At 43.7% G+C, this 12,334-nt stretch overlaps 1 pseudogene; it reads left to right on the forward strand.

Annotated features, from left to right (window-relative positions):
• The first annotated feature begins 385 nt into the window (after nt 1-385).
• LOC147736756 (uncharacterized) overlaps nt 386-12,334 on the forward strand; it is a 60,447-nt pseudogene continuing 48,498 nt past the window's right edge.

Here is a 12,334-nt window from a genome sequence, read left to right on the forward strand (position 1 = left end):
AGCGACAGCCCTCCTCCACCGAACCCCTCTATTTCAAGATTCAGACCTGTCCCAGAAGGACCCTAAGAAGCACCCTCAGCTACAGACCTCCTGGACCTCGAACTGCGTTCACCACCACCTTCCCCAACCTCAAAGCACCCCATGCCATTGCTTCCATGGACTGCATACTCATCGGAGACCTCCACTTCCACCTCAACAACATCACTCCGCTACCCTCCTGGACAACCTCACCAACCTCGGACTGAAACAACTTGTCACCACCCCCACCCACAAGGCAGGACACACCCTCTACCCCATCTTCTTAGGAGGTAACATCCACTTGAGCCACACCATGCAACCCCCATGTATGGACCACCACTGCATACACTTCCACATCGACAAACCCATGGCGTTCAAACCCCAACCTACAGGAAGAAACTGGAGACCAATTACTGAGGAGCAGCTGAACTCCACCCTCAACCGCGATGCCTATGCCACCTCGACCAACGACCACCTCGTAGTCAAAGAACTCCACAGATGGATCTCCAACTGCGCAGGCGAGCTCACACCCCTACCTACCCCCGACAAACAGAGCCCCAGAAAAGCCACCTTGTTCACCGCCAAACTCCAAGAATCCAGAAGCACCTGCAGATGTCTCAAGAAGAACTGGAGAAACAGCAAATCCTCTGAGGACTGCATCACCTACAAGAACACCATGACAGAATACCAACAACGTTTCAGATCCACGAAATGGACCTTCATCCAGAACAAGATCCTCGTCAACTCTAGCAGCTCCAAGGAACTCTTCAGCATCATCCAGGAATTCACCAACCCCCCCATAAAACTTTGGATATCACCCCCTGCCAGGACCTCTGCAACAAGCTCGGCTCCTAACTCCTTCAGAAAATCAAGGGCCTTCAGTGACCAGACACCCTACTTTGAAACCACCCCCCCCCTCCAGCAACACAGCCCCCATGGACCCCTGCCCATGCACATTTTTCACAGAACCACCACCACCATCGCTACGGAACTACGACGCACAATCAACGCCACCGGCATCTTTCCAGATGACATGAAATGCACAGAAGTTCGACCCCTAGCAGATCCATCGGACCTCAAGAACTACAACCTATCTACCTCCTCCCCTTCACGGCAAACGTCACAGAGAAGACCGTCAACCTCCAACTAACTAAAATCATCGGAGAAAACTCCATACTAGACCCCTCCCAATCCAGATCAGACTTCCACCCTTCTTCTCCAAACCAATGGAAATCAACTGCGGAGTACCCCAAGGATCATCGCTCAGCCCCTAAGACGACAACCAGGTCATCCTCTCCCTCACCAAGGACCCAATCACCACCAGACTCAACTTCCAGGAAGGAATAAAGGATGTTGCATCCTGGATGAGCAGCAGCTGCCCGAAGCTCAACTCAGAGATGACAGAGGTCCTTGTCCCCTCCCCCTCTGCATGGGACAACACCTGGTGTCCCATGCAGTCCCCCTACCACCACAGACCACGCCCAAAATCTCTGCATCATACTCGACTCCTCCCCCTCCGTGCCCTGACAGGCCAACGCTGTCGTATCCACCTGGTTCAATAACCTCTTCATCCTCTGAAAGATCTTCAAATGGTCACCCATGCACTCATAAACAGCAGACTGGACTAAGGAAACACCCTCCACGTCGGAATCAACAAGCCTCTGCTCCTCAAACTATCCAAACCATACAGAACACCGCAGCCAGACTCATCCTCGACACAAACACATACTCACCCACACTTACAAATGCCTCCACAACACTGGACCCCGATATCTCAACATAATCTACTTCCACGTACCCAAAAGGACCCTTCGATCCGCCGACCTCACCCTCACTAAACCCCCACGCATCCGCAGAGCAAGAGCGGGGGGAAGAACCTTCTCCTACATCACTGTCAAGACCTAGAACAAGCTGTCGATCAACATCAGACGCGCCCCCACCCTGCACATCTTCAGGAAGACCCTCAAGACCTGCCTCTTTGACTGACCGTAGCTGCTCCCTACCTCCTCCAGCGCATTGAGACCCTCATGGGTGGGTAGTGCGCTTTAAAATTCCCTGATTGATTAATAGAAGTATCTTGGGCCACGCCCGTGACGGTCAGGTGACTCTGGTCAGTGGTGAAATGTCACTCATAATTACCCTGAAAATATGAAAATGTCACAATTAGCAATCTGAAACCTTGGTAGCTATGCCTAATTTGGGGCTAAATTGTTTGAGGATATAAAACTGTATTAAATATAAGGAATAACCCAAAAAACACAGGAAGATTAGAAAAAAATCTGTTCTTTTAATTTTCGCTTTGACATATGACTTATGCTACAGCAGGACTCCAAAAATCATTTCTAATTAACACTTACCTTTTCCCTGAAACCTCTGAACACACACTTATTCCATCAGTGGGGCCCATAACACTGCACGTTTACTCTGTTCACTTAACTCGGCTTCAAGGATTGGTTAATCACAAAGGAGTAATGCTGTAACATTTGGCGGAGTGTCTAAACCTATTTAATCAGTTATTCATTACACCTATAGTTTTACTAAGATTTACCATGGTTTAACCGAACATTAATTTTATTCAGACACACCACCATAGTGGCAATGTATCTGCTAGAAAGAAAATTAGGCGTAGTAAAAATTACAGACCCGCTTTAATATTCCATTTTCCCAATTTTATTTAAGGCAAAACTTTAATATGTCTGACATTTAGGCATTTATTAATTCTTTATTCAGAAAAATCTTAAACTTTATTTCAGAATTATCATTTTATTTAGAGCTCAGAAAATAGTGACTTTATTTAGAAAATCAGTTAAAAGTTTAGCAAAGAATAGATAGTTCCAAATTCATTCTCTCCTAACATCCCTAACTAACGCCCTCATCTTATCCTTTCAATCCTGCAAAGCACACAGAAAGAAATCAAAGTATCTTACATCCAGGAATCGATCTTCAATCCGATAGCACTTCGAGAGGAAATCAAAAAAGGGACTGCCTCTAAGCAAAATCAGGGGGTTTTATACACTAATTTCCTAACTTAATCTATCTAAAAAGTATCTAACATCTTCAATTCGGGTTCTGATTGGACAACTTTGGGATGGGTGAGCATCTCCTCACCATTACAACATCATATTCACGGTGAATCAGTGAAATTATAAAGGGGTATTGTTTAGGACAGTCTTTGGCCTGGTCACTTCCTCGACTTGCAACGTCGCATTACTTTCTCATATTTAGAACACTCGACCGTCCATGTTTTGGCAACCATCCTGGCTTCCAGGGCAATGTAGCCTTGAACTTCCCATCCGAGCACAGGCAGTTCACTCTCGCTGGCAGGCTTTGGGCCCGAATGTGCAGTCCAGCACTTGCTCGCAGTTCACCAGAGCAACCATATTTTTGTAGGCCTCAGAGGCCCCTTTTGGAACTATCATAGAAACAAACACAAATTCATGTTAAATATGGAACTAAAGCCCTCTGTTTACCTCTCACCGTACTAAGGTTTCCCTATTAGTTGTTACTTAGCAGATAAGCCACATAAATGCATTTTATACTTACATATCCAACAACTTTTTAGCACAATAATGTGTTCAATAAGCATTTTCATATTGCATTTACTTAATTTTAAGCTGTGCATTAGTTCACAACACAAAAACAATACGAATTAGTTAATTATATTGCTTCATGCAGGCAAAATTAGTATTCCCACATGTTCATGTATGTGCATCTTATACTGTTGTTGATTAATTCACCACAACACACCATTAGTAAATGTTAACGTTATGGAACATTGACTTTACAAGGGGTACACAACATTTTTGTTTGCCACCTTGCTCCATCAATTCCCTCATCTGGTGATTTTATCACCAAACATCTCTCAAAATGTTGAATATTTAGCAGAACATGTTTCAAATTCTTCGTATTAGTACCATCTACTCTCTAGTATCTTTCTCCTTTGAATCTTTGAAAATCTCCTCTCTGATTTCTTCCATTTCTATTTCATTCTTTTCTCTTTCCTTTGCCTTGCGTTCTTCATTTCTTTTCTTTATTGCCTTTCTAAAATCTCTCCTACCTTTGCATATACAACATAATCTTATCAGGAAGATCACTATCACTAAAATTGTTATTGGAATTAGTATTTTACCTATAATTGAACTACCTATTTCTTGGAACCAATGTTTAATTGCTGAGAAACTTTTACCTAACTTTTCAAGGACACCTTCAACCTCCAGTGGTTCCATTTCTTTATGTAAATCTGTAATATTTATAATATACTTTTCAAGATTTTGACTTTTATCCAGAATGTAAGTACAACAATGTTGCACCTTTAAAATTCCACCGACTCCTCCCTCTTTTGCTAAAATGATGTAAAGGGCAAGTCGATTTTGCATTACCATAGCTCTCATAGCAACCATTTCTGTATTCACCATCAGGAATCCTCCTGCGGTGTCTGTTGATAAATGATCAACTATTGTGGACAATTTTCTGATTCTATTTTCATTAAACAAAATTCCCACTGCTGGTATGAGTGCTCCAAAAACATCACCTATTATTTCCAACACACTCTCTCTTCTTTTTCTGCTTAAGACTTTACCTTCTCATGCTTTCCGTACCGCTATCTACATGGAAAATTTTAGGAAAGACCAAATCCACATAACAAGTCCCATACCAATGGTCTGGCAACCTATAGTAAGCTCTATTCCCACAAATGAAATAAATTCCAGGAAAAACAGGATCATCTCTTCCTTTAAATCCCCAACCCCCTATAATACTATAAGTGTCTTTACATTGACTTGCACCCACAAAATAATTATCGTACATAGTATTATCTCTTCTAATACAGAATTTCCCTAACATTGGAGTATCTATGTTTTTAGCCACATTCACATTTTTGTCATCATGATTCTCATCATCAAATGTCCAGTATTTAGATTTCGCATGTTTCACTTTCTCACTTCGTTTGTAAGCAATCCTTCTTTCCTCAACCATATTCAGAAATGCTTTCTCTTCAATTTTCATTTTACATGTCAAATTATTATTAAAAGCGTATTCATGTGTCAACTCATCTAGTTCTAAGAAATTCTCTCCCATCTCTTTTGCAGGTTTCCTTTTGTTCAATGCATTATCAATCTTTAATTTTGCAAACATTTCATCTACATTAGAATAATGATATTCCAATTTTCCAGTCTGATAAAACAAACTTGCAATTACACTACAAGTCACCCCATATGTAAGAGGAAGGTGGTGATAGGTCACCCCTTCTGACACTGATGCTGGCAATTTTACACAAACATAACAATCATCAACATTCATAGTTTTAATATACTCAAGTGTACGGGATCAGGACTAGGAGAGGTGGGAGGGAGCGACTCTGACACGTTGAATAAAGTTTTCAAAGAGGGTTTTATTTTCAAGTATGCTTTTCTCCTTCTACTAGTTTGTCTAATGCGAGCAAACTCGTCGGGTTCCGTCCTGACTCCTTTGGGAAACGATGAGAGTTCCAGGGCGTTTCTTCCACGCAGGTGCCGATAGTTCTCCAGACCAGAAGTGATCAGTGGTCGTCGGGGGCTAAGGTCCTCAACTCCAATCATGCGTGGGAAGAAAAGAAACAACAAGGAGTCAGGCTGACAACCTCGCAGAATGTTAGGGGACCAGGGGTGAGGGACACCGAGTGAAGAAGTGCAACGAAACGTAAGCTCTAGTGCCTATTAGTGCTCGTGAAGGAAAAGGGACAGTGAGGCTACGCTTTTAGCAGTTTCACTCATTTACTGTACTATTCCGATTCACCCAGCCCGCCACTTTGCCCCATACCTTAGCAAGCCACACTCCTCCCGCGGGAGTGTGGCGGGGCGATTCGCAGGACCGTTGGCCTCCTGGCTTGTTGTCCACTGCTGGGCTCGTCAGGGCTTCTTCTCTGCAGGGCTCCAGTTCCGTACTTCGTCTCCAGCCTCGTCCGTCTTCTCCTTGGGAAACGCTGTCTGCCGTTATTCCGATTCCGCCGTCTTTTGAGCGTGTGACGTTGCCGGTGGGTTGAGCCTCGTCTCCCTCATCGGCAGAGTTAAAGGAGCCGTATTCGTTTCCAGCTTTGTGTCCCCAGGCTGCTTCTGAGCCTGCGCGAGTCCATTCATCTAACCAGGCTGAGTCCGGCTGTTTGTCGGAAACAGAAAGGGGAACAGCTGACCACCAGTCTTTTAAGTTATCTGGACTGCATTTTCCAGTATTATCGGACACGAGTTCCACCCCGTCACATCAAGTAATAGTCGTGAAAACGTATTCTTTGTCTAGTCACTAATTGACCTATCTTGATGCACTTCTGGTTTATACACATGAGTCTCATGAAACTTTTCTTTCTCACTTGGCTTATTTGAACTCACATTTGGTTTCAATTTCATTAAGCTTTCTTGAAAAGGAATGACAATAGCTAAGATTACCCATAATATTATCAACAATCCCATACATATCAAGCAACATCTACACCATTTTCTAAAATAGAACATTTTGTTTTATGGTTACTGATTGCCATGTTTCCCTAACACAGTTTTCTTCGACCTAGTGTCAACTATAAGTTGTACACCACTTAATTTACTAACAAAATGTTCTTCGACCTTGTGTCAGTTCTATTCTAGATTACACTATAGTTAAATTTTCTAACAAGTTTTCTTTGACCTTATGTCAACTCGACCTCTTCTATATTTACAATATCCGTCTCACAGGACAGAATTTTTACTTAATACCATATGCTTTGAGCACCTATCTCTATTCTCTTAATTGACTTCTTTACTCATTTTTCCCAATTGCCTTTGGGTTGTACAAGTTTTCTTGACTGCTATTCACTTCAGCAATTGGTGGTAGGACAATGTAAGTCCACTCAGGTGATTTATACTTCTGGTTCGGTCGTCTTAATCTTTTTGGTCTTTGGACAACCTCTATTTTCTTTCCCAGTGTTTCTTTCTGGCTAGTGATTTCATTCACTTGCTCTTCTTGCTCTTTTGTTTTGTTCACTAGTTTAAATCTCAATCCACCAGTTTCTTTAGGGCAATTGTCTCCTTTACAGACTCTCTTAGTCTTTGGCTCTACGTGTTATGCTCCACTCTCCAAGCTCTTTTCCGTGGGCTTTTTCTTAATGGAGTTTCATCTGCACTGTCATCAGTTTCACTTTTAGTATCTTCAGCTGTATCATTGATTATAATTTTCACAATGTCTTTATCTTCATCGGATTTAACTTTCTTTTCTGTTACTCTGTTAGGAACACCTTCATAACTGGTACTTGGAATCTCATCCTTATCATGAGTTACTTCCTCTTCCCCAGTCTCAGGATTTCCGTTCCTGCCTTAAGAGTTTTCAGATTGCTCTTCAGTTTTCTCCTCTTCAACAGCTTTGTCTTCACTTTCTTCTACGTCTTTACTGGTGTCTGTCTTTACCAATTCTCGATCTTCAGATTGATCTTCAGAATTTGATATCTCCACAACCTCCCTTTCACCTTCACCTTCAGACACAGAACTGGCTTCTGATACTTCCAGATATCGATGTTCTTGTCGATCTTTAATATCTGGAGTTTTCTCTGGTTCAGCTTCAGAATCAGAGTCAGTTGTACTTTCACCGTCGTATGGGTATTCAGGTGCAGGCACACACATGGTGTGGCTAGCATGACCATACTGAATAACAGATATTATGTCAAATCTGTTTGCTTTTTCACATTTTAATATTGGGAGTTTTGAGGGAACTGATTAAAATGTTTGCATCCACTCAATAGCTACCTAATTTTAACATCACTATTTTTTCCACACATTTATTTTGGCACTGTAATTCAGTAACCCGCAGTAAAACAGTTTGGTAGCCCTACCAGCAAAATTTTTGAATTTTCTGAAATCAACCTATCACTACTACACTGATAGATATACTGCATTCTCTCCTGGGTAAGGAGAGCCCAAATGATGTAGGGCGGAATCAGGCGGAAACTGATGGGCACTTTTTTCCAAGAAGGGAAATCTGAGTGCAGGATGACACATAGTCACGTCACTTCAACCATCACACAGTATTGTTTTTTGTTGCTTTCAAAGTAGATTCGTAGTTTTTCTCTGACACCCGGATACTATTTCTAGTTTTTTAGTGTCAGTAGGGCATGTACCCCGAGGGTCGTTAAACAAGCCCAGGGACCCCATCCTAATGTTTTTCTTCTGTGGCTAGCATGCACCCACCTCTTCAGTCCAGCACACTTGACTGCAGTAGTACTGACCAAGATAACTTGACGTGGTTTCTGTCACCGTGGTACCAAGCAATTTCTCCTGCGAAGTACTTTCACTCGAACCCAGTCCCCAGGGACTAGATCATGAGCTGGATTTATCTGTTTTGAATTTGACTTATTTCCCACCTGGTGGAGCACAGATGTTACCACATCAGACAGATTTTTGCAGTCATCCACTATGATGTCTTCATTAATTGTCAACAATTTATCAACAGGTAAATAGGCCTGCCTCATCACCCTGCCCATCAAAATCTCATGTGGACTTAGTCCAGTCTTCCTGTCAGGTATGCTTCTTAGTGTCATTAAGACAAGCGGCACGGCATCAGGCCACTTAAGCCCTGTTACTAGACACATTTTTGCAATTCTGTTTTTAATTGTTCCATTCACTTGTTCCACTCCTCCTGAAGCCTCAGGTCTGTAAGCACAATGTAGCTTCTGGCGAATGTCCAGAGCTTCACAGATCATTTGCATAAATTCATTTTGGAAATGAGGTCCTCGGTCTGACTCAATCGTCACGGGAACCGAAAACGTGGGATTATCTCACGTAAAAACAGTTTAGCGACAGTTATCCCATCATTTCTTCTCGTGGGGAAAGCTTCCACCCATCGGGAGAACAAACAGATTATCACAAAACATACCTAAGCCTATTACATGGGGGCAACTCTACAAAATTCATCTGAACCCTTGTAAATGGGCCACCCTTCCGTCCTATGGTTCCCAAACTTAAAATGGTTCTCCTGTTTGGATTGAATTGCTGACATACCTTTGGAACAAGCTTTCAGCAATCATCCTGAAATTGGGATTATACCAAGTCTGTCTGAAGAGATGAATTATAGCATCTCTACCAATGTGGGCCTCACCGTGGTACATTCAGACCATGTCTGAGATCATGCTATCGGGCATTACTGGTCTTTCATCTTTGTAAACCCATATTTCGTCTTCCTCTCTTTGTCTGCATCCTGCTTTTAACCAAATATCTTTTTCTTCTGCTTCTGCCTCCTCCTGTAGTTGTTTCACTTCCTGACAAGTTTTAACTACAGTAATTAGCATTAAAGGACTCGGAACATGTTCTTTTTGCTTTTCTCGATTGATTGAAATTTGATTTTTAGCACAATGCTTAGCAATTGCATCTACATAATTTTTTCCACGGGTATTGTAATCCTCACTCTTTTTATGGGCTGAATATTTTTCAACTGCTATTTTCTCAGGTAAATGGATCACATCTATTAGTGTTTTCACAAATTCAGCATTCCAAATAGGTGTTCCCGCAGGGAGCCAGTGTAGTTTCTGCAAGGCCTCCCGCGAGGGATCCCTTTTGGGCAGCCTGAGGATGAGACGTGCTGCCGCATTCTGCAGCACTTGAAGGCGACCAAAGCTTTTCCCAGGTGCCCCCAGGTACAGCAGGTTCGCATAATCCAACCTTGCGGTCACCAATGCACCTACCAAGGTTTTACGGGCCTCCGTGGATAGCAGTTCCAGAACTTTCCTCAGCCTTTTCAGGATTCCGAAACACATACCCACCATACGGTTGATTTGAGGTCCGAAAGTGAGACCTGCATCAAACCATACTCCCAGTTTTTTTGGCTCCTGACAGGGGGTATATGGGTTGATGTCTTTTTGTCCTTATGCATGGTGTGAGAAGTTGGCCTGATATATGATGCTCACTAGTTCTAGTGATCACCTTGTATCAGTCCAAAAAAAACCTTATGGTGATTGGTTGTAAGTCAACCTTATAGACCAGCTATGCTAATGGTAGCATGGACAAAGCCGTCTTAGGCTAAACTCTTTTGGCATGTGAAGCCAGCTGTTTTACCACATATAACCCCTTGAATACCAAGTGAAAGGACACCACACAGGTTGTTATGAAAGTAAACAAGCATTTATTAACTAACATACACCTCTGAACTCTTTATGAGATCAGAGGGCTAAGCACATGACAATCTCTTAGGTTTAAGTTGCACGATTTACAATGGTGCCCTAGGGGCACGACAAACCATATACTAAGTAAGTGGAATGTATATACGAGTAGGTAAGCCCAGTAGATGTTCCCATGCTATATCCAGCAGTGTTCAGAGTGTAAAAGGACTAGGTATAAAGATTGTTCAGGGTAGTGCGGACATCCGCAGGGAATCTAGTATTCGCAAAGACAATTTCTTGCTCTTTTCTATAATGTCGAGCTCCGGTACGGGCATAAATTGAAGATGAGGAGGCCACCGGGACGTAGTAAAACTCGGTGTTCGTGGTAATAACCACTGAGCACCTGCAGTCGGGTGCTCCAATTTCGTATGTCGTCTCGTGGCGGCGTCCCGGATTGGACCTCCTGGGGTAGAAAATGCTGTTTTGGCCTTGGCATCCTCAGCTAACCTGATTTGCCAATAACCAGCTGTCAGGTCAAATGTACTCAAGAACTTGGCAGAAGCCAATCTGTCAATGAGTTCATCTGCTCTTGGTATTGGATGGGCATCTGTCTTAGTGACAGCATTGAGACCCCTGTAGTCTACACAAAACCTCATCTCTCTCCTACCATCCTGGGTGTGAGCTTTTGGCAATAGCACTACAGGACTAGCCCATGGGCTCTCTGAGGGTTCAATGACTGCCAATTCCAACATATTTTGTACTTCTTGCTTTATGCAGTCCCTGACGTGGTCAGGTTGCCTGTAGATTTTACTCTTTATAGGCAGACTGTCACCAGTGTCCACCTCATGGGTGCACCAGTTTGTCTGACTGGGTGTTAGAGAGAACATTTGTCTAAAGCATTGAAGAACCTGTTTACAATCCTCTTGTTGATGCTCAGAGAGGCTGTCAGAAAAGACTACACCATCTACTGACCCATCATCAGGGTTCTGAGTGAGCAGGTCTGGGAGAGGGTCATTCTCCTCCTCCTGCCCTTCATCTGTGGCCATGAGCAAGCCCCTGTCCTCCCTGTTGACAAATGCCTTGAGCCTGTTCACATGAAGTACTCAGTGAGGGCTCCTGGGAGTTCCAAGGTCCACCAGGTAGGTGACCTCTCCCTTTTGCTCAATAATGGCATGGGGTCCAGACCATTTGCCTTGGAGAGCTGCTGGGGCCACTGGCTCCAACACCCACGCCTTCTGTCCTGGGTGATACACAGTCAGGACAGCCTTTTGGTCATGCCAAGCTTTTTGAAGTTCTTGGCTGGCCTCCAGGTTTTTAGATGCCTTATCCATGTACTCTGCCATCCTGGAGCAGAGACCAAGTACATAGTCCACAATATCCTGTTTAGGCTTTTTGAGAGGTAACTCCCATCCTTCCTTCACAAGACATAGGGGTCCTCTTACAGGATGCCCAAACAGAAGCTCAAAAGGGCTGTAGCCAACCCCTTTCTGCGGGACCTCTCTGTAAGCAAACAGAAGGCAGGGTAAAAGGATGTCCCATCTTCGCCTAAGCTTTTCAGGTAACCCTTTTATCATCCCTTTTAGGGTCTTGTTGAATATCTCCACAAGCCCATTGCACTGTGGATGATAGGGTGTGGTAAATTTGTAATTTACTCCACACTCCTTCCACATAGCAGTCAAGTATCCTGACATGAAGTTTGCACCTCTGTCAAAGACAACCTCCTTAGGAAACCCCACTCGGGAGAAAACTCCAAGTAGGGCCCTGGCCACAACAGGAGCTGTAGTGGTCCTAAGGGGAATAGCTTCTGGATACCTGGTGGCATGATCCACTACCACCAGTATAAATCTGTGCCCAGATGCTGTTGGGGGTCCATTGGTCCAACAATGTCAATCCCCACTCTTTCAAAGGGTACCCCACCACAGGTAAAGGATGGGGCCAGTGAAAATGTGGGGCAAGCCTGTCCCAAGTCTTGTTCTGGCCTAAGTGACCTGCAAGGGGAATTTCATGAGCCAAGGTGAGAAGGAAACCTCTCAGAGACAAGGGGATGACCAGCCTCCTGGTAGCACCAGGCTTGGGGTCTCTTGACTCAGAGTAAAGGAGTCCATCATCCCAGTATACTTTATGGGCACCTGTGGCATTCCCTGCAGCCTCAGCAGCAGCCTGCTGTCTGAGGGATTCAAGAGATGAACAGTCAAATTGAGCCTGCCTCAAGTCTGCCATGGAAGGTCC

Source organism: Lissotriton vulgaris, chromosome 1_2 (genome assembly GCF_964263255.1).
Source record: "Lissotriton vulgaris chromosome 1_2, aLisVul1.2, whole genome shotgun sequence".
Lineage (NCBI taxonomy): Eukaryota > Metazoa > Chordata > Amphibia > Caudata > Salamandridae > Lissotriton > Lissotriton vulgaris.